This window comes from Pinus tabuliformis, chromosome 7 (genome assembly GCF_031772625.1).
Source record: "Pinus tabuliformis cultivar Carrire ecotype Pingquan chromosome 7, CPIR1, whole genome shotgun sequence".
Lineage (NCBI taxonomy): Eukaryota > Viridiplantae > Streptophyta > Pinopsida > Pinales > Pinaceae > Pinus > Pinus tabuliformis.
In genome coordinates this window covers 1893897651-1893919968 of record NC_142293.1, presented here as the reverse complement: position 1 = coordinate 1893919968, position 22318 = coordinate 1893897651, and the positions used below count along the sequence as shown (strand labels likewise).

General features: G+C 42.6%; 1 protein-coding gene across 4 annotated transcripts in view; it reads left to right on the top strand.

Moving 5' to 3' along the window:
* ALF4 (aberrant root formation protein) overlaps positions 1 to 22318 on the top strand; it is a 357551-nt gene that overhangs the window by 224469 nt on the left and 110764 nt on the right. The gene's annotated exons all lie outside the window — the stretch shown is intronic.

Here is a 22318-nt window from a genome sequence, read left to right as displayed (position 1 = left end):
TTTGTGTGATTGATTTGAAAACCGTAGTAGGCTGATGATTTATTTTTATCTATGTTATAGTGGGTTGGAAACGTGGTTTTCTAGAGTTCAATAGTGTGGTGCAACATATTTTTGTGTATATTTCAGAATTTTTAGTCATATACCAAATGGCTCTGATTTTGCTTCTAATGATATTATAAGTTTCAATAAGCATTGTGTGGGTTTCTGTACCTTCATTCCTTTAGATATATCCTAATTTCTCTTAGTATGGGATGAGTGGGCTCTACATGCTTTTGCCACATACATTGACATATGGAAGGAACTCTAAGGGGTGTCAGATATAGTTATATGGGCCAAATCTGTGATAACTTATGTTGAGTTGCTATCACCACATAATAAGGTCTTTGGACATGCTCACCATATAAAATGTGTGGTATCATTATCTTGGTATATGAAGGATTATCTATGATGATTGGAGTTTGTTTGATTCTATTTTAAAATGTCTGCATATTTTGTTGCTTCTGTAGTTGTCCTTCCATGCATAGTTGCTACTGCATGACATAGATGGTAGAAGCTAGTTGTTTTTTGGTTATCATATTATTCTTTTCTATGTTAGCCATTTAAATTTGCAAGTGAGAAATTGTGTGACACATCTTCGTATTTTTTATGAATGCTCTGTTACCACTCCAATGTATATGACAAAGTAAAACAAGAAAAACATTAAAAGCATGTACATACATGTAATAGAATATATCCAACCATCCACAATTGACAAAAGAGAAGCTCCAAGATAAGATAGACCAATATCCACACATCAACATTCATCCATAAAGCTCTAATTCATCCTCTAGAAAAAGTGTGAAATTCTCAAGAGTGAGAAAAGATCCAATCCAAAGTGATGGTGAGCAAATGAGCTCATCTCTCTTGTATTTATACACAACTTATGAGTTTGAATTAACCTCCTCGGCCTACATAAGCCCCAAAAATAAAATAATGTTCTAATAGTTCAACTTTTTGTGACAAGCCCACCAAACTAGCTCATAAATGAAAAAGCAAGCCTCCCAAGTGGTCAAATAATAATCTATGCATGTCATAGGGCTCTCTAAGAAGCCTAATGAGGTCCATGGGTTCCACAATAAAGAGTAGGACCCTCAAAAGCAGTGGACAAGGGGGTGGCCTTTTGTAATAACATGTGGTGCTCAAATGAGATGTGGGGGCACACAAGTATCCTCATGGGTCTCCAAACAAATCGAAGATGCCTGTAGATCGCCTGCAAGGGCGAGGATGATGGTGTAGGTGATGCCACATAATCATGCAAGTCATGGATCATCTGTCAAGTGTATGGTGCAAATTTGGGGCCAGCTGGGCATGATGGATCAGGTGCATCTCCATCGTCCAATAAGTGAACCACGAGCAATCTCTGAATGGCTGTGGGGATCCATGGAGTGTTGTTTGCTGTTGTGGAGGCCCATGGCTCTCAACGCACACCCTACAAGTGTCAATGTAGCCCTCTGAAGGATTAGGACCCTGTATAGGGAGACCAAACCCAAAATGGAGACCATCTGCAATCCTGCATAAGATCCAAAGCGTCCCCTAGCCTTCCAGTACAACAAGTCATTAGAGAAATCGAGTAAATGAGCTTACCAATCATGGACCACACGTGGGGACTTCATAATGGCCTTGCTCTTCCATAATGGGCTTCTGGATGTGCCAATGTCCCCTAAAATCCAAATGAGGGTTAACCAATGATCGTATTAGGTAGTTTCTATTTCTAAAGGGGATAATATAGTCAAGGCAAATCCTTCAAAAGGTGGTGGCATGTGATAGATGGGTGAATGAAGTGGGAATGAGAAGGGGCAACCCTGAGTCACATGCTAGGGTACAAGGGTAGCAAATAAGAGTGGAGCCCACACTTGGGTTTACAATGTATAGGAGGGGGGCAATCGTCATACATGAGGTGCCTCGACCTTGATTTTTTCCACCCTTACGCCTTTTTCCTTTTTATGATTTTCTTTTATTGACTACTTGGGGCTCAAGGGGGTAAGAGCATGGTGTATAAGATATAGCAGTGAATATCCCCTTTAAAGGTAGGATGGTTCATTTCCCACTAGGGGTTGGGACAGTCATGGGTTCCTATATGATGAAGGAGGTTCATAGAACCTATAAGAACCAAGGTGATGGCCATGATGATGGGGTAGAGCTCATGTATTGGCTTTTGCCCACGTGCTAAATGGGCTTTGTCTCGACCATCTTTTGCATTTTGTGGTACATTTTCCTGTTGAATGTGACCAAATATGCTTTTATCTTTTCTTTTAGCTGCATCAACCTTCAAACTTCATTCCAGGGCATGACCCAAGGTGTGGGCAAGGGGAAGGGGCAATCTAATTTTATGTGGACCTAGGTGGGAGAAATAATGAATGGGGTAGTGATGAGTGGAAAGAGGGTAATATAAGCAGATAAGGGAGCGGGACCACGCAACCAAAATTGGTGTTTCCCATGAAATACCCTCCCTAAAGCCAAATGGTCAGTAAAAGAGATCCCACCGGACTAGAATACAAGGTTAATATCCAAAAGGGGTCTAGGGGACAAGGGCACAGACCTAACCCATTCTTTCCGCCGAATCCCCCCATTAATCCATGCCCAGAAGTGTCCATGATAAACAAACTACAATATTCAATTACCAAATGTCAAGGCATACCTTTAAGTTCGGGAGCCCACCTTCAAACATACGATCATGGCAGATGGGCGAGGGAACACATGGCTGGCTCAGGTGGTAGAGAAATGGCACAATGAGCTAGCTGGTGGTTGTTGGCTGCTGGTTGAGTTCCATCTTAGAGAATTTTTTTCCTCCTAGGGATATCACCCACAAAATGGTGGGTAACATTTGGCTCCAACTAGGACGTGATCTCTTGAAGAAGTGGGCGAAGCCTACTCGAACGAGAGGTCGCGAGAACTCCAACAATCTCTTGGTTACCGTAGACTTGTCACTTGCACATATAATAGATGGAAAAAAACGGGGCAACATGCTTTCATGGCATCTTATGCTCACACATGCTATATGTTAGGCCTTAAAATCAACAGAAAATAAAATATGCAAATATGCATCCATCTACCATGAGCAATATCATATGATGTTACTTCTAATGCAAAAATCATCATGCAATGCATCCTATCCTAACATGCATGTAGTAAGGCTAATGCTAAGTGTAATCATAAAGCCAACGCAACCAACATATCATCAAGTCAATGTAAATATGCCTGTCTACATGATTACTTATGCAGCAAACCCGAACACATGGAGGATATTGCGGGGGGAGGTGGGAAAATATGATGCCCACACATGGATGATTATGCGAGAAGAGGCAAGAAACAAATGTAATCTAGTTCACGAGATCTTCTCTTGCAACCAAAATATAGAGATGTCAACAACCAAGCTCATAACCTTTTGATGGATGGCAACCTCTGGCATATCACTTCCACCATTGTCCTTATTATTTACGTCATGGCTTATGGCCTTCATTGGGTTATGATTAGTAGGTCAGGGAGTCTGATGATATGGAGAAACACAAGTAGATTGCACATGATGATTACGCTGGAGAGGGGAGACTATGGAGTGATCAAAACCTTGAGGGTGCGTCCAAGGAGGAAAAGTATAACCAATGAAAGGCTTCTCCTTGACACGATTCTCAAGAGGGGGGAAGGGCTCATAGTTACTTGAGATCATATGACTAGGGGCGAGGGAATCACTTGATGATGAGTCAAGATGATGACCAATAGGAAAAAGGGAGAAAGGAATATTGTATTCAAGGGGTCGCGCTTTCCAAAACCATAATCTAAAGGCTCAAGTGATTTGAACATACAATCATACTCAGGAGAAGTCGGAGCCCTATCAATGTCCTTAATATCAAAGATTGGGTCTCTTCTAAAAGGAAAATTGGTCACTTCCAACTGCCCCACTTTATGCGAAGGAAAATGAAGATTCTCCTTCCCAAGGGTATCAATGGGTATGCCATCATAAATAGTGCCCAAGGGGAAGGGAAGACCAATCTCATTCTCATCCTTCTTGTCGCTGTTGTAAATGGGAGCACGATCAAATTGAGGACCAACAATTTCCTATTTCTCCTTTTCAATGTGGAAATAATCTTCAATGTCATCTTTCAGGGGCTGATTGGATCATCTATCTCAAGGTTTTCAAAAGAGGATTCATTGGGAGTAATATCTCTGAGAAAGGTAGCGTTTGTCTCAATTTCACTTTCCATAAATTCATCCTTCCCAGCACATGTGTCCTCAAAATCGTCATTTTCATCATGTGGACCCAAGGGGGACTCGTCTTCTTGCTTGTTACCTCGATTCTTAATGTCTTGATGATGCTTAATGAAGGCTTCCTCTTGGATGCTTAATGCAGGGTATACTTGAAAATGTCTAAGAAAGCCGTCAACAAACTCTTCAATAGATGAGATGCTCCTAGGTTCATGATCATGCAACCATGAGTTATGACCATCGAGAGATCCCATGAACATTAACATAAGGACATCTTGGTGGACAACCTTCTCTCTTGAAGCATGTGCATTAAATCTTTCTACGTGGTCAATTGCGAAGAATGGATCACCATCAAACACGGGCACCCCGCATACCATCCTTCCCGCGACATGGTTAGGATGTCCATGCTGGCAATGTCCAAAGCGGGAAATTTACGAAGGAATGACAACCTATTTGAGGTATACATGAAACATATGTAGGAGTCGCCTGGGTGAAATTAAAGATTCCTAGAAAAATGCTTGCTTCACCCTACAAGCATCGACCTTAAAGTTCAATGAAGAACTAGGGCTTCGTTCTTCCAATGGAGTCGCAAATGATGATATGTCAATGTCGTATGGGGAACAAAACACATGTTTCACATCCCCGACAATGACGCCAAAATGTTCCCGCTCAAATTAGCAGGGGACCTAAGGGGGATCCCTAAAGGGAAAATGCTAGGCCAAGGGCAACAAATGGAGACTTAGCCCACTGTCACCTCAGCTAAGGCTCCCTTCTATTTACGGACTTTCACCGATGGGAGGAGACCCGGTATATTATGGAGTCACCGATGAAGGATAAGTCAATGAAATGATGTGGAGTGACCCAAACAATCCCTTTCCCAAAAGAGTTAGAAGGATAAGGCTTGCTTGCTTCCTAAGCAAAGTACAATGTCTTCTAGGGAAAGGAAAGGAGGATTCAAGGGTTAGGTTTATGGGATATAACTTATGAAGGAACTTCCCAATCCCTAAAATCCTTATTGTAATTGGTATCTCGAGTGGTTCTTGAAGAATTGTCTTTTCAAAGGAATGGGACCACATGAGTCCAAGTGGATCTAATCTCAGGTAGGGGGAATGAGTATAGCAACCAATGATGTTGTTACCCTAGATAAGGTGGGGAAAGGATCAAAGAAAGAATTTTCACTTGAAGGTGTTGATTTGATCCTATGAGATACAATAGCCTTGGGGATGCTCAGGCGAAGTTTGATCCCAGAGCTAGGGCTTGGATTTTCTCCCAACTCCACCATCATAATGGTTTCAAAATTGGAGGAGACCTTGAGGAAACGCCAATGCAGGAGACCCTAGGAGATCAAACTTTTTGGAGGGTTAGTTATTCGGGAAATTGATACCCTAGGTGCCCCAACCTGGCTAGACCTAGAAGAAGGTGAAGGAATGTGATTTTTGGTAACCACCTTTTGGTAGATCAATGCCTTAGTCTTTGTGAGAATGGAGTCTATGATGAATATGAGTAGGATTTATTGGTTCCCAGTCAAGGAGGCCTCAAGACCACTTCGCTAGCCTTCTAGTTCAAAGAGAAGCAATCCTGCAACTTTTATACTTTGATGCACAATGGGAATAGCTTATCAAGTTCAAATTCTTTGATAGAATAACCCCTAGGAGATTTCGTTCATATTACATGGCCCACACATTGAGAGATGTTATAATAGAGACAAAATTCCACAATTTTAAGCAGTAAATGCATGCAGCAATTAGACCTAGAACAACGAAAATCTCAATCCAATGTATATGACAAAGTAAAACAAGAATAACATTAAAAGCATGTACTTACATGTAACATAATATATCCAACCATCCACAAGTGACAAAGGAGAAGCTCCAAAATAAGATAGACCAATATCCACACATCAAAATTCATCCATAAAGCTCCAATTCATCATCTAGAAAAAGTGCGAAAATCTCAAGAGAGGGAAAAAATCCAATCCAAAGTGATGATGAGAAAATGAACTCATCTCACTTGTATTTATACACAACTTAGGAGTTTGAATTAGCCTCCTTGGCCTACATAAGCCCCAAAAATAAAATAATGTTCTAATAATTCAAATTTTAGTGACAAGCCCACCAAACTAGCTCATAAATGAAAAAGTAAGCCTCTCAACAGGTCAAATAATAATCTATGCATGTCGTAGGGCCCTCTAAGAGGCCTAATGAGGTCCATGGGTGCCACAATAAAGAGTAAGATCCTCAAAAGCAATGGACAAGGGGGTGGCCCCTTGTAATAAAAATGAGATGTGGGGGCACACAAGTATCCTCATGGGTCTCCAAACAAATCGAATATGCCTGTAGATCGCCTGCAGGGGCTAGGATGATAGTGTAGGTGATGCCACATCATCATGCAAGTCCTGGATCATCTGCCAAGTGTATGGTGCAAGTCTGGGGCCAGTTGGGTATGATGGATCAAGGGTATCTCCATCATCCAATAAGTGAACGATGAGCAATCTTTGAATGGCTGTGGGGATCCATGGAGTGATGTTTGCTACTGTGGGAGCCCATGGCTCTCAACGCAAACCCTACAAGAGCCATTGTAGCCCTCTGAAGGATTAGGACGTCGTATAGGGAGACCAAACCCAAAATGTTGACCATTTGCAATCCTGCATAAGATCCAATGCGTACCCTAGCCTTCCAATACAAAAGTCATTAGAGAAATCGAGTCAATGAGCTTACCAATAATGGACCACAGGTGGTGACTTCAAAATGGCCTGCCCTTCCATAATGGGCTTCAGGATGTGCCAATGTCTTCTAAACTCCAAATGGGGTTAACCGATGATCATATTAGGTGGTTTCTACTTCTGAAGGGGATAATATAGTCCAATTACATCCTTCAAAAGGTGGTGGCATGTGACAGATGGGTGAATGAAGTGGGAATGAGAAGGGGCAACCCTGGGTCACATGTTGGGGTGGTAGCAAATAAGAGGGGAGCCCACACTTACGTTTATAATGTATAGGAGGGAGCAATCGTGGTACATGAGGTTGCTAATCAAGGTTGTCATTGATGTCAATATGGCATTGACCGAGATGGAAAATATTCTTGAGATGCCTGGTTCCAAGTGATGATGTCATGACTCTTGTTTGATAAGGATGCCATCAATTAATATGTCAAGCCACTAATGAAGAAGTCTTAAGAAGTGCCAAGTGCCAAATGCCAATCACGTGCCTTATTTGATGATCTAGACCTTAACCCTTGATGACATATGGAGGACTACACTTGATGAATGACCACACTTGATGATGGCACTTGATGAGGTCTTGATAACATGGTTGGAAGACTAGATGATGACGTGGAAGATCTCATTTGATGGTTGGAAGACTACCTTGGAACTTTCCTAATGATGTTGCCTATGACATATCACTGCACCATTATATGATGACATGGGATGATACACTCATTGCTGGATACTATCATGATGACATGGATGTTCTACATGATCTTATGATGATGAAGAACCCAATCAATGGAGAAGCCATACTGTCCCAAACATTCCTCATGCTGTCCCAAACTTTTTATGCATAAAATTTAAGGACATACGCAAAGAAAAAATATTTTTGCCACCTTAGAGGCATCTTTTATCAATGGGACCTAGACCATCTTAAAGAGGATTTTTTCCTCTTTCTAATGAGCCCTTACTTGCCCCGAAACTCCTAGTGGTTACTGAGAAAATTAATTTTTAATTTGAGAAATATATATTTTAATGCAAGCGACATGAGCCGACTCATGCAACTTGGCCTCTCATTCAAGTGATGTGTCTCCTAACCTTAACGCAAAACCAATATAAATATAAGTTCATCTCCTCATTCTAGCTATCAGATTCAGTGATCTTTTCTGAGATTGAGCACCAAAATGCAGACAAGAATTATAGGAGCAAATAAGATGCCGAGGAGGACATTGAAGTTTACTATTTGGGCAACTTTTTTTAAGGAATTCGTGGTCGAAGTTGTTGTGGTCGAAGCTGTCGTAGTTGTCGTGGTCGAAGTTGCCGTATTTGCCGTGGTCGCTGCTGCCGTAGTTGAAGTTGTCGTAGTTGTGTGGTTGAAGCTATCGTGGTTGAAGTTACCGTAGTTGTCATGGTTGAAGCTATCTCAACTGTCGTAGTTGAAGTTGTTGTGGTTGAACCTACCATGGTTGAAGTTGCCATAGTTGTCGTGGTTGAAGCTGCTATGGTTGAAGTTGTCATAGTTGTCGTGGTTGAAGTGTTGATTTATTGCGATTGGACAAATAGAGTTTGTTGAAGTCTCTTCTTGAGAACAGAATAGGGCAGAGTTGGAGAACTTTGTGAAGCAGCATATTGAAGATTTGTGGAGATCGTTGAAAACCATGATACATTGAAGCTATCATGATGTGACCTTGAAAATGTTGAAATTTGGTACCGGAGGACAGGTGGTTCCCTTAGGCTTTGATCTTTGGCCTAGGGAAAAGTGTCCAAAAGAATTTAATTTTTCTCCTAAAGTGACTTTATAATTTTATAAAGTTAAATCTAATTTAAAAGTGACTTTAAGTGATAAAGTTATTAAGTCTACTTTTAAAGTGACTTTTATAAAGTCAATGAAAAATTAGAAAGGAAAAGTGACTTTGGAAATAAATGACTAAGTGGGTCTTTATTAAAGTGGAGTGAATTAAAAAATAGAAAGTGAGATTTAAATGAGCATTTAATCTCAACCATTGATCTAAATCTATTTCAGCCATTGGATTTAGAGATCACCCAAAAGTCACTTGGAGTTATATTAAAGGAGGAAAAGGAGGAAAAGGTCATTCATTCTTTCATGAGCAGATTGGAAGAAGGAGAGCAAGAGAGCAAGAGAGATTTCTGAGCAGGAAGGAGAAGGAGACAGCAGCTTGGCACACATTCCAAGGCAGCAGTTGAGCAGATTTGTACAGCTGATTCAGCACATAATGAAAGGCATATTTTTGCACAAACATCGAGGAGCAGTTTGCTGATTTTTCTGCACACAAAACGAAGGTCGTACAACATTTATTGCTGTCCTGTTTGCTGTAATTTCCAGATTGCTGTGAGGCACGGGAAAGGAGATAAGTTGTAAATTTGCTTGCTGATTTTTGCTGAATAATTCTCACTGTAAAAAGGCAATTTTCAGAAATAAAGAAGAGCTTTCAAACTGGTTTTCCCCAAGAGTTGTAGGGGGTTTTTCCAGGGTCAAGTTGACCAAAAATATCAGTGTTTTAATGTGTTTTAATGGCTGTTTTTAATTGCTGATTTTTATTTCTGCAATTTCCAGCATTCTGAAAAATTTCCAGAATTTGTGTTTTCAGCGATATTTATTTTTTTCAGTCTGTTAAATGTATGGTTATGGGAATGGGCATTTAACTACATGGGAGAAATAAGGTGAAACTGAAAACCGGGGTGGGAAAACAGAAATTTTTACATGGTATTAGAGCTTGAGTGCTGAAGGGCAGTTTGGGACAGCAAAAGGAAAAATTACAGCTGCTGATTTTTCACTCAGAAAATTCCAGCAAGCTGATTTTTTCATAAACAGCAGTTTTACCTTTACCTACAACAGTGCTATTTTTCAGATTTAGGACAACAGGATGTCATTGGGATTGAGGGTGGAGGATAGGCTGGATGGGCATACAAATTACAGTGTTTGGAAGGAGAGAATGCAGAGTATCTTTGAGGAAGCAGAAGTCTGGGATATCATGGTGCATACCGCACAGAACCCTGTTGTTGTGCCTACTGATATTACTCAGTTGGCTGAGTATAAAAAGAAGAACAATAAGGGTAAGAGGTTGATTTTAGACGGAATCAAAGACCATTGCATTCCTCATGTGAGAGTAAAGAGCAATGCCCATGAGATGTGGACAGCATTGTCCAATCTCTACCAGAGTACCAATGAGAACCGGAAGATGGTCCTGAAGGAGAAGCTGAAGGACATTAAGATGGGTAATGATAGTGCAGCTGGATATCTCGCAAAGATTACCAATGTGAGAGATGAGTTGGCAGCGATTGGAGAGGCCATTCCATCCACTGAGTTGGTGCGTATTGCAGTGAATGGCCTCCCCCGTTCATGGTTGAACTTTGCTGATGGGGTTTGTGCACGTGAGACCCTTCCCACATGGGAGAGGTTTTGGGATGATTGCATTCAGACAAAGATTAGGAAAGGACAGCTTGGGGCAGCCAAGCCAGTTGAGCAGGATGAGGATGTAGCACTGGTGGCAAGAGGCAAGAAAGGCAAAGGTAAAGGTAAACAGGGTAACTCACAGAAGGACTATTCCAAGGTGAAGTGTTGGAGTTGTCAAAAGATGGGACACTATGCAGTTGTGTGTCCGGAGAAGAAGAAGAAGAAGGGGAAGAACCAGGACGTGGCAGCTTCAGCAGAGATTGAGGACTTTGCTGGTCGTTTTGACCGAGAGTTTGCGTTCACTACGTGTGAGTCCTCTAGTACAGGATCACCTGCCACACAGGTTCAGAGGGAGCATGCTTTTCCCTCGATTAGCGGAGCATCTTCAGGTATCTGGTATGTGGACAGTGGGGCTTCACGTCACATGACAGGAGTCCGTAAGTACTTCTCAGAGCTTTCAGAGAGTGGCACTGATATTGAGGTAGTACTCGGTGATGACAGAGTTGTTAGAGCGGTCGGGGTGGGGACAATGACATTTCAGAGGGAGTCCAAACCTCCCTTGAAGGTGTCAGAGGTTCTTTATGTGCCAGGGATGAGGAAGAACCTCATATCCGTCTCAGCTTTGGAGGACAGGGGATATGACGTACTGTTCAGGGGAGGACAGGTGTTGATGTATCCCAGTGGCACTCCAGCTGATTCAGCTAGAGTGATAGGTGTACGCCATGCAAAGGTGTACAAGTTTGCATTTCAGCCCCTTTTGGCATTGAGCAGTAGTACCGACAGCAGAGCTAGCAGTTCTAAGCCGTGTGAGATTTGGAACCGAAGATGGGACATATGTATCATGGAGACTTGAGGACATTGCGGGAGATCACTACAGGTGTGCCAGATTTCAGTACTGATCACTTTGATACTTGCAGAGGTTGTGCGATGGGCAAGTTTGCCAAATCCCCTTTTCCCAGCAGTGACAGCAAGGCGACGGGGATACTTGATTTGATTCATTCCGATGTGAGCGGTCGGATGTCTCATGTTTCCTTGAGTGGATATGAGTATTATGTTTTATTCATTGATGATCACTCCAGGAGGACCTGGATTTATTTTTTGAAGAACAAGAGTGAGGTCTTCAAGCGGTTTCAGGAGTTCAGAGCTCTTGTGGAGACTCAGACAGGTCGAAAGATCAAGTCCTTGAGGTCGGACAATGGAGGAGAGTACACCCTTGGAGAGTTTGTTGACTATTGTGCGGAGGCAGGCATTAGGAGGGAGTTCACTGTTCCTTACAACCCCCAGCAGAATGGGGTTGCAGAGAGGAAGAACAGATCCATCATAGGGGCTCCCAAAGCCATGTTACATGATCAAGGGTTGCCATTGTTCTTGTGGGCAGAGGCCTGCAACACAGCTGTTTACTTGCAGAACAGGAGTCCGCATCGTGCCTTGGGGCACATGACTCTTGAGGAGGCTTTCTCTGGGAAGAAACCTGATCTTGGTCATCTTCATATCTTTGGATGCATTACATACTCTTATATACCCAAGGAGGAGAGGACCAAACTAGAGCCCACCGCAGAGAAGGGTATCTTTGTGGGCTACAATGAGACCTCAAAGGCCTTTCGGATTTACATTCCTGCACAGAGGAGAGTTGTTGTCAGACGGGATGTGAAGTTCGAGGAGGACAGGGCCTTTAGGAGGTCACGGGAGTTAGAGTATCTGGATCAGCCAGACCCTCAGCAGCAGTTGAGTCAGTCACAAGGATCTAGTGGGCAGGGATCAGGAGGATCCGGAGGTACATCTATGAGAATGTCAGGTCCATCAGTGAGCAGTGGCTCGCCGAGCCAGAGGGGTGGTGCTCCGGGCAGCATGCAGAGCAGTTCACAGAGCAGTTCACTAGGGAGTCCATTGATGGACAGTTCACACGATACCTCAGCTTCTACAGGTTCAGGTGCAGGCAGGAGGACAACAGACAGACAGTCAGGAGTTCAGGCTACTGATGGTGATGAGGAGGAGTTTCATTCTCCTATGGGAGAAGCATGCTCAGGGAAGAGGAAGCCCAAGTGGCTTCAGGACACCTTGAGAGATGCCACATCTGTTGCTGAGCCGAAGAGGCCGATTAGAGAGAGTAGACCACCTGAGAGGTTCTGTAGCTATATGGCGATGGTTACCAGCATCCTTGACTCTGAGCCTTCTAGCTATGAGGAGGCAGCTAGCCAGCAGGTCTGGAGAGAGTCCATGCAGGAGGAGTATTCTTCTATCATGAAGAATGATGTTTGGGAGGTGGTGCCGAGGCCTGAGGGCAAATCCGTGGTTACTTCCAGATGGCTTTACAAGGTAAAGCATGCTGCAGATGGTAGCATTGAGAAATTCAAAGCGAGGTTTGTGGCTAGAGGGTTCTCCCAGGTAGAGGGAGTTGATTATGAGGAGACCTTCGCTCCCGTGGCTCGATATACTTCGATCCGCTCCATTATATCGATAGCAGCAGAGATGGGTTGGAAGATCCACCAGATGGATGTGAAGACCGCATTTCTCAATGGCTTCATACAGGAGGAGGTGTACATTGAGCAGCCACAGGGCTTTGAGGTGCATGGGAAGGAGTCCCATGTGTGCAGATTGAAGAAGGCCCTTTATGGCCTGAAGCAAGCTCCCAGAACTTGGTACTCCAGGATAGATGCATACTTGCAGGGGATGGGTTTCACAAAGAGTGAGGCAGATCCGAACCTTTACTTTATTGTGATTGGTGAGGAGCCTCTCATTCTGGTGCTGTATGTGGATGACTTGATCATTACAGGTGCAGAGAGACTCATAGAGCATTGCAAGAGAGATCTTGCGGCGGAGTTTGAGATGAAGGACGTCGGCTTGATGCATTACTTTTTGGGCTTGGAGGTGTGGCAGGAGGAGGGGCATTTCTTCCTGGGGCAGGGGAAGTATATTGTGGACATCCTTAGCAGATTCCACATGGAGGATTGTAGACCCATGTCGACACCGATGATCACCAACTGGAAGAAGCTTCATGCTTCGGATTCCGAGTTGGTGGATCCCACATTGTACAGGCAGCTGATTGGTTCCTTGATGTATTTGGTCAACACTAGACAAGATATCTGTTTTGCGGTCAACACGATGAGTCAGTTTATGTGTGAGCCTAGGAAGGTTCACTGGGTGGCTGCAAAACACATTTTGCGGTACTTGCAGGGGACAGTGGATTATGGTCTGGACTACAGGCAGGGAGATGGAGTGAGATTGGCAGGATACACTGATTCTGATTGGGCAGGTTGTGCTTCTGATAGGAAGAGCACTTCAGGGTGTTGTTTTGGGTTGGGTTCAGCAGTAGTGTCATGGTTCAGCCGGAAGCAGCAGTCAGTAGCACTGAGTTCAGCGGAAGCAGAGTATACGACAGCCAGTCTAGCTAGTTGTGAGGCCATCTGGCTTCGCAAGATGTTGTTTGGCTTATTTGGTCAGCCGTTGAGACCTTCAGTGATTTACTGTGATAATCAGAGTTGCATTAAACTCACGGAGAATCCAGTATTTCATGATAGGTCAAAGCATATCGGGATCAGATATCATTTCATCAGAGACTATGTTCAGAAGGGAGTTGTGAAGCTTGAGTATATTTCCACTGATGAGCAGGTTGCAGATATCCTTACCAAAGCCTTACCACGGGGCAAGCATGTCTACTTCAAGGACAAGATGGGTGTGGTGAGGAACACCTTCCTCGGTAAGAGGGAGTGTTGAAATTTGGTATCGGAGGACAGGCGGTTCCCTTAGGCTTTGATCTTTGGCCTAGGGAAAAGTGTCCAAAAGAATTTAATTTTTCTCCTAAAGTGAATTTATAATTTTATAAAGTTAAATCTAATTTAAAAGTGACTTTAAGTGATAAAGTTATTAAGTCTAATTTTAAAGTGACTTTTATAAAGTCAATGAAAAATTAGAAAGGAAAAGTGACTTTGGAAATAAATGACTAAGTGGGTCTTTATTAAAGTGGGGTGAATTAAAAAATAGAAAGTGAGATTTAAATGAGCATTTAATCTCAACCATTGATCTAAATCTATTTCAGCCATTGGATTTAGAGATCACCCAAAAGTCACTTGGATCACCCAAAAGTCACTTGGAGTTATATTAAAGGAGGAAAAGGAGGAAAAGGTCATTCATTCTTTCATGAGCAGATTGAGAGAAGGAGAGCAAGAGAGCAAGAGAGATTTCTGAGCAGGAAGGAGAAGGAGACAGCAGCTTGGCACACATTCCAAGGCAGCAGTTGAGCAGATTTGTACAGCTGATTCAGCACATAGTGAAAGGCAGATTTTTGCACAAACTTCGAGGAGCAGTTTGCCGATTTTTCTGCACACAAAACGGAGGTTGTACAACATTTATTGCTGTCCTGTTTGCTGTAATTTCCAGATTGCTGTGAGGCACGGGAAAAGAGATAAGTTGTAAATTTGCTTGCTGATTTTTTGCTGAATAATTCTCACTGTAAAAAGGCAATTTTCAGAAATAAAGAAGAGCTCTCAAACTGGTTTTCCCCAAGAGTTGTAGGGGGTTTTTCCAGGGTCAAGTTGACCAAAAATATCAGTGTTTTAATGGCTGTTTCTAATTGCTGATTTTTATTTCTGCAATTTCCAGCATTTTGAAAAATTTCCAGAATTTGTGTTTTCAGCGATATTTTTTTTTTTTCAGTCTGTTAAATGTATGGTTATGGGAATGTGCATTTAACTACATGGGAGAAATAAGGTGAAACTGAAAACCGGGGTGGGAAAACATAAATTTTTACAGAAAAAGTTTTGTGTGGGTAACATGAAGAGCAGTGGTGACGCCTTCATGTGAAGAACAAGGTTGTCATTGATGATGAGACATGGAGACTAAAGTGAAGGGATAGCTGAAGATTGACAGGGCTAGTTGAAGAAGACATTGGGAGCTGTGAAGTATAACCAAATATATCTTGACGAAGTAAAGCTAACGATTGGAGCCTAAGAGGTTGGAGCCTCAAAAAGACAATGTTGGTGCCTTGGAAGATAAGGTTGGAGCCCTTGAGGTTGGTGCCTCAAAATTGACAAGGTTGGAGCCTGGGAGATTGAAGATCGGTGTCTTCATCTAGGGTTGGAGCCCTACATATATTGTACTTCATTTATTGTAAAGAAGAAATTAATAAAAACATTTATTCCTATATTCATTTTGTGTTTTAAATATAAGTGATCTAACTGGTAAAAATAATAATTGGAAAGAAACACTAATTCATCTCCCCCTCTCAGTATTTCCAACAATTGGTATCAGAGCCAGTAGCTTCTCACAAGCCTAACAACTTGAAGGTTAATCCTTAGAACACAAATGGCAAAGCCAAGGAAGAAAACCTCCAATCCTCCTAAAGATGTCTCTTGTTGAATCGTGAAAACTAAATACAATCAAATTGGGAAGGTTCCGTACTCAATGATTATTGATAACATGATGGACGATGAATCCAAGGAGCTCAATACAAGAGCAATGAAGACAATTTTGAATGGTCTACCAAATTCTATAAAGGCCAATTTGGAAAAATGTTTGTCAACAAAAGATATATGGGACAAACTTCATGACCTTCACTCAAAAGGAGCATTGACCATGACCTCTAGTCAAGAAGATGATCGAAAGCAAGAAGGAAATCCAGAACCCATCAAGGAAGTTTAAAATAAGAGTGATGACTTCAAGGCCATAAAAGACCTAGAAGAAGAAAGTAAAGAAGACTTTGAACAAGATCTACTAACTAAACTTATAGTTTCCATGGAAGAGATTAACAATTTGAAAAAGGAAAATGAGGAACTTAAGAAGAAAGCGGAAGATGGTGACCAGGACAAGATAAGGAATGAAGTTTATCTTTTCAAGCTTCAAGTAAGAAAGAGATGAGGATCTCACCAAACTTAAGGAGGAATTTCATCAAAACAAAGGAAAGCATCATGAAGAAGTCATATCCATGACAAATCAATTGGATAAGGGAAAGAAAAGGGAAGAAACTTTGTCAAACCACCTTGAACAAAGACTCAAGAGCTTGAACAAACTTGAAGTGGAGATTGGTCAATACAAGAAAGAGGTCTCCTCCCTTAGATCTCAACTAGAAGAAGCAAGGAAACAAGCACAAGGAGTTGAGAAGGTAATGAAAGCTTTGGCATTCATAGAAGGACAAGTTGATGAAGCAAAAAACGAGAGAAACACCATGATATGCCAACTAGAAGAAAAGGATGATGACATCACCAAGTTAAGATCATAAATCACTTCTCTTAAGGCCCAATCATGTGAAGCAACCAAGATGAAGGAAGAAATGGAGATCATTCTATCAAAGAAGGATGAAGAATGCAAGAAAATGAAGGAAGAAATTGTCTTTCTTAAAAAGGAAGTTGACTTGCTAAATAAGAACTTGAAAAGTTCTCAAACCCTAGATGACATCTAAAGTCATCAAAGGTCTCCCCTCGATAAATCAGGGCTTGGCTATGCAGGTGAATCCTCGAGCAAGAATGATAATGCTTCAAACAACAAAGATGTGAGGAAGGCAGGAAGAAATGTTGATGGTCCCAATTCTAGCAAAGGCAAGGAGAAGGGTCAAGACAACAATGGAAGAAATCCTATTCCAAGGAGACTTGCAGATGGTGTCAAGAATACAAAAGGTAATGAATATCATCAAATAATCCCAAGGAAAAAAGACTTCAGAAGTACATCAAGGAAATATTCATCTCCCGGGTATCAGAGTATATTTCTTGGTTATTGCTATTCTTGTACAAACTTTGGGCACATGGCAAAAGACTGTAGGGCATATCACAAAGACAAATATAATGGTCCCCGTCAATATCCTAGAAGCAATTTCGCAAGAAGTCATGATTTCTTATTCATGAACAAGATGGAGTACTTTAATTGTCATAACATTGGACATATGGCACATGACTGTAACTTGACTTGGGTCCCTCAACAAGCTAAAACTATGTCAACCAAGCCAGAGAAGAAAGTTACACAAGTATGGAGAAGGAAGAAAATTGTTGATTTGGGGCAGCATCGAATGTGCTCTAGCCATGAAAATTGGTGGAGAGGCTAAAGCACATGAGATCTCTAAGACCCAGAAATGGTTTGGGGAAATTCCACCCGGTTAGAGAGATATTAAAATAATTAATATTTTTAATGGGTTCTTAAGTCTAAACTTAGGAAAATAAAAATATTAATGGGTATTAATATAAAACTGGGTGAGGATGTTCTAAATGACATGGATCAAGCCAAATATAATCTTAGCTATTGATTAGAGATTTAATCTCGGCCGTTGAAGACTCAACATAAAAAGTATAAGAGGAGGCTTGAGGGTCAGTTGGAGATACATCAAGATTGATTAGTCCGTTCGATTTTCTGGAGCGGGGTTTGCTGAGAGAAATCGAATCAGTGATCAAAGTTGTAGCGAGGGGTAGTGAGTGCATAGCAGAGAGGTAGAGATAGTGCCGAAGGATCAACGCTGAGTCAGAGGAGGTTACGTAGAGCCAGCAGGAGCCACGCAATGGGCCAGAGGGATTGTGTAGAGGCTACCAGGGCCTACAGAGCGACGCAGAGGGCCAGAGAGCTTGTGCAAAGCATCAAAACGCTGACGCAGAGCCTCAGAGAGGCGATGGAGAATTTTTCGTGGAGCAGACTTGCCGAATATCTGCTTCCAAAGAGAGGTATTACTGCCAGATTGATTTCTCTGTCGGGTGAGCCAGTTTGGCACCCAGTGGTACTCAAGAAAGCTGCTTAATAATAAAACCCTTAGAACTGCACCGATTTTCTCAAGTTGGGTTTTTCCAGGGACAGTTGTCCAAAAATAACGGTGTCCCTTGTGTGTTTGTCTATTCTTTCAGTTGATGATCTGTAGATGGTTGAGAATACACTTGTGTTTATTTTCAGTATTTATATGGTTAAATAACTTGTTAAATAATAAAATAAGTAGGTGAAATAAACCAGATAGTGCAGGAAGAATTTCTAACGGGTCAGACTTAGAAATTCCAACATGGTATTAGAGCGTTGCAGATCATAGGAGAGTTGAAGGCATTAGCTGAAATCAGAAAATTTGCAGCAGAAACAGTTGTCTCGAGAGATAGAAGTTGTTCCTAAGTAGAAAGCAACAGAGAAGGAGTGACGCATAGGGCCTGCATCATCAGTTCGAGCCAGAGAGAGGGCCAACGCAGAAGCAGTGAGAGGCAGAAGAGGCTCACGAAGAGCCACGTCATCCTGCTCAGCCAGGTAGGAGTGACGCAATTGGCCAGAGGAGCGATTCAACCTTGTCGGGATTGCGTAGAGCTAAGTGGCTTAGTTTCTTCAGCTGCTAGGGCGTAGGAGTTGTGGGCAGATTGTGGATTGTGAAGCTGGTGGGGTGTTGTTGCTGTCGAAGCAAAATAGTACCTAACGGGACAGAAACAAGGTAGAGGGAGTCGCTACCTAGGTGGATTTCTAGCTAAGAAATCCAGATCAATGTTGCAGGAGAAAAGGGGATTAGAGAGGAGCGATTCATCTGTTGGCAGAAGGATTTCCTTGAAATCGAGACTCAGAGGGAGTCTAGAAGAAAACTTCTAGGAGGGGAGTAGAGACTCAGAGGAAGTTGAAGAGAAGAGCGAAGATGGCAATGAATGGACTGAGGGATCAGGGCAGGTTGGATGGGGCATACTTTGTCATCTGGAAGGCCAGGATCCTGTCTGTTGTGGATAGACATCGCATCAAGGCCTTCACCTTGAGAACCGTGGTTATCCTAGTCGACCCAACTGATAATGAAAGGTATGAGGATGCAATGGCCAAGGCAAAGTGCATAATCCATGATGGGGTCAAGGATCTTGTAGTTCAACATATTGCCGAGAAGAATACAACAAAGGAGATGTGGGATACCTTGATGACATTGTATCAAGGCACTTCCGTGCAGTGGAGGATGCTACTGGAGAATCAACTGCGGTCGTATCAGATGCAAAAGGGGGAGCAGATAGATCTATTCTTCAACAGGTTGCAGGAGATTCGAGACCAACTTACTTCCACAGGGGCCACGCCAGATCAGGAGTTCATGGTGAGGATTGCTTTGAATGCAGTCTCCGAGGAGTGGGAGACATTCGACCAAAACATTTTGGGAAGAGTGAATCTTCCAGGTTGGGAAGAGATGTGGGCAGCTCTTCGCCAAGAAGAGATCAGATGGTTGACCAAAACGGGAAGTAGCAGCAAAGGTGGTTGAATCAAGAAAGAGGAGGAAGAGGATGTGGTTCTGGCATCCGTGGGACAGCAAGGGAACAGGAAGAAGGAGGGAATCTCTAAGATAAATTGCTTCCATTGTGGGGAGCTGGGTCATTATGCAACCCAGTGTCCCAAGAAGAAGAATAAGGGAGAGGCTTCTGACTCCAAGGTAGTGTCGACTAAGGCGGAGATGGAAGTAGAGACTGATGACAACTGTGCCATGAGTGCTCATGCACCTCTAGAGAAGAGGTGGGGTGACATCGAGCTGTAGTCAGGAGGACTATAGAAGATGAGCGACACGATCCTTGAGGTACCCAAACTCTTGGATCATATCCGGCTACAAGAGCCCCGAGTGACAGTAGCAGGATGATGGATGTCGGTAGAAGCAAGATGCGGATGGAGTGGCAGAACAGTGTTAAAGTGCAGGGATCTGTAGCAACGCAGTGAGGGTTGCAGCAGTGCGAGAGGCACAAAAGAGGTTGCAGCAGTGCAGAAAGGCACAGAGGTGTTTGCAGTAGTGAGAGAGGCACAAAGTTGTTGCAGCAGCGCAAAGGCAGCAGAGGGAGCTTCAGCATCAGGAGGGCTTCTAGCCTGACAAGGATATCAGTATTTGGGTAGATCAGTTACTTACTTCTCAGTAACTGAGTTGCAGTGCAACAGTAGCAGTGGTAGTGATATGGGCAGCACAATGCAGCATGATGAGAGAGAGATGCAGTGCAGATGTAGTGTTGGGAGGAAATACTAGCAATAGCACGGATGCAGAGGGAGCTGCAGTACAGATGTAGCAGTGGCAGTGGCAGAGCCGTGGGCAACAATGCAGAGGATGTTGAGCAACAGGGCAAGCATGAAAACAGGTATCGGTGCCAGATAATCAGTGTGATGTTCAATGGTGGAGCATTACTAGAGCACATTCCTCGCTAAGAGGGAGTGTTGATTTGTGGTAGCATCGAATGTGCTCTAGCCATGAAAATTTGTGGAGAGGCTAAAGCACATGAGATCTCCAAGACCCAGAAATGGTTTGGGGAAATTCCACCCGATTAGAGAGAGATTAAAATAATTAATATTTTTAATGGGTTCCTAAGTCTAAACTTAGGAAAATAAAAATATTAATGGGTATTAATATAAAACTGGGTGAGAATGTTCTAAATGACATGGATCAAGCCAAATCTAATCTTAGTTATTGATTAGAGATTTAATCTTAGTTGTTGAAGACTCAACAGAAAAAGTATAAGAGGAGGCTTGAGGGTTAGCTGGAGATACACTAAGATTGATCAGTCAGTTCAATTTTCTGGAGCGGGGTTGCTGAGAGAAATTGAACCAGTGATTAGAGTTGCAGGGAGGGGCAATGAGTGCATAATAGAGAGGCAGAGATAGTGCCGAAGGATCAGCGCTGAGTCAGAGGAGGCTACGCAGAGCCAGCAGGAGCCACGCAGAGGCTACCAGGGCCTGCGTGAGTGACGCAGAGGGCCAGAGAGCCTGCGCAAAGCATTAGAAGGCTGACATAAAGCCTCAGAGAGGCGTTGGAGAGTTTTTCGTGGAGCAGACTTGCCGAATATCTGCTTCCGAAGAGGTATTATTGCCAAATTGATTTCTCTATCGGGTGAGCCAGTTTGGCACCCAATTCTACTCAAGAAAGCTGCTTAATAATAAAATCCTCAGAACTGTTGCACCGGTTTTCCCAAGTTGGGTTTTTCCGGGGACAATTGTCCAAAAATAACGGTGTCCCTTGTGTGTTTGTCTATTCTTTCAGTTGATGATCTGTAGAAGATTGAGACTATACTTGTGTTTATTTTCAGTATTTATATGGTTAAATAACTTGTTAAATAATTAAACAAGTAGGTGAAATAAACCAGATAGTGCAGGAAGAATTTCTAACGAGTCACACTTAGAAATTCCAACACAAATTGGATCCAGAAGTCGCACTCCAGCCAACAATACATCATGTTGATTTGATGAAGTCATCCTTGATATTCCAAATATTTGATGGTGAGACTCTGCCAATAAGGAGACCATGCATATAGTTAGGGGGAGTTTGTGATTCTTGAGCATTCTTGGAGAAGCTATCCATAAATGGGCCCTATGAAATCCTTGATGAGTCATACACGGAAAATCATCCTTTGATAGATCTTCTCTTGGGAGCAACTCCATTGAAGAATATGATCCGTTTCTCATCCAGTGGACTATTGTTGAGGATCTCTTCTTTTTTATCACTAAGCAAGTAAGACTATTGTTGAGGATCTCTTCTTTTTTATCACTAAGCAAGTAATCTTTCTTTAGGTGGAGGAGTTTATGCAGATAGGGGGAGTTGGTTTATCCATGAAGAAATGCAACTTGGAGCATATTTCCAGATGAAAGAGCACCATGACAGGGGGAGTAACATACCTATGAAGAACTACTATTGATGAAGAAAATATGATGGAAAGAAGCAACTTGACAGGGGGAGTACTTGGGCACCCTGTTTGCCATTGATGTCAAAGGGGGAGAGAATGTTGGAAGGGCAAGAATATTTCCATCAATGACAAAGGGGGAGATTGTTAATCAAGCTTTTCGTTGATGTCAATATGGCATTGGCCGAGATGGCAAATATTCTTGAGATGCCTGGTTCCAGGGGATGGTGTCATGACTCTTGTTTGATAAGGATGCTATCAATTAATATGTCAAGCTACTAATGAAGAATTCTTAAGAAGTGCCAAGTGCCAAGTGCCAAATGCCAATCACGTGCCTTATTTGATGATCTAGACCTTCCCTTGATGACATATGGACGAATATACTTGATGGATGACCACGCTTGA